Source organism: Cucurbita pepo, unplaced genomic scaffold (assembly GCF_002806865.2).
Source record: "Cucurbita pepo subsp. pepo cultivar mu-cu-16 unplaced genomic scaffold, ASM280686v2 Cp4.1_scaffold003278, whole genome shotgun sequence".
Lineage (NCBI taxonomy): Eukaryota > Viridiplantae > Streptophyta > Magnoliopsida > Cucurbitales > Cucurbitaceae > Cucurbita > Cucurbita pepo.
In genome coordinates this window covers 1-1,186 of record NW_019649292.1, presented here as the reverse complement: position 1 = coordinate 1,186, position 1,186 = coordinate 1, and the positions used below count along the sequence as shown (strand labels likewise).

The 1,186-nt window shown below is 36.8% G+C and overlaps 1 long non-coding RNA gene across 1 annotated transcript; it reads right to left on the bottom strand.

Moving 5' to 3' along the window:
• Positions 1 to 164: 164 nt before the first annotated feature.
• On the bottom strand, positions 165 to 1,180 carry LOC111786901. Its single transcript, XR_002813844.1, has 2 exons — positions 758 to 1,180; positions 165 to 282 (listed from the first exon to the last, which is right to left on the bottom strand). It is a non-coding gene; the product is annotated as an uncharacterized LOC111786901 (long non-coding RNA).
• Positions 1,181 to 1,186: the final 6 nt, after the last annotated feature.

The following is a 1,186-nucleotide window of genomic DNA, read 5'->3' as shown; positions in this document are numbered from 1 at the left end:
TTACCCTCAGTTTCCTAGCATCAGATGAGAAACAAATACCCAGAATGACTAATAAGAAAAGGAATAAATATAGTGCGTATTTAGAGAGTATCAAAACGGTACGTACTGAGTAGCATTGTTGGACATCTTTCTGATATCCCAAAGTTTGATGGTCTGGTCTTTACCATTGGAAATTAAATATCGACCATCCCCACGACTATCAATGAACGTGATACCTTCGACATGTCCTTCTAGAATCCCTGCAGCCTTCCCTTTAGATATAAAGCAGCGTCTGTCCCACACCTACAAAAATACATCTAACATCTTAATACAAGGAAANCTTCCCTTTAGATATAAAGCAGCGTCTGTCCCACACCTACAAATATACATCTAACATCTTAATACAAGGAACAGAACGAACTTCTCAAATATACAATCCTCGAGCCCGCACACTTTCAGGATTAGCAAATAGTTAGTTGCATTAGGTGACTGAAACCATTGGGTTAGGCTAACTCCTAAGTTTTGGGAAAACTCNAGTTGCATTAGGTGACTGAAACCATTGGGTTAGGCTAACTCCTCCTAAGTTTTGGGAAAACTANTAAGTTTTGGGAAAACTCTGGTTGCAAGGCCAAAAATCACAACTTCAAGATTCATGCAAGAAAAACTGGAAATTTGTTAAATAATGGGACAAAACATTCATACGCTTCCTTCTAAACTAAAGTGGTCAATCTTTGACAAAAAGTAGCAAAATGTCCTCGAAGTTGTAGCGGATTTGTACCTTACAGAAAGTATCATCACTTCCAGAGTAAACCAGATGGCCACTTTCATCAGCAAAACACACAGTATTCACATCAGACTGTGCACCCAATAAGAAAAAACTTAGAATGCCAGGAAATTTTGTAATGAAACAATTAACAAAAACCTCAGCAGGTACATAATATGCAAAGATTCCTCCACAGGTAAGTAAGTTTAGCTCATGAAGATGATTAAGTAAAGTACGAGACAATATTTTTCGAAACAAGATACAAGATGAATAAGACGCTGGAGAATTAGTATATGAACTGGTAAGAATCCTCTTGAACTTACCAATTCTTTGTCTGCTTCAGAAAGTTTCTAGCCTATATAAGGTCAGTAGATGTTGGGGGAAATAGTTAAGGATACTTCAAATCAAATAAAAATAGAAGGGAAAGGAAAGACAAGAATAAAA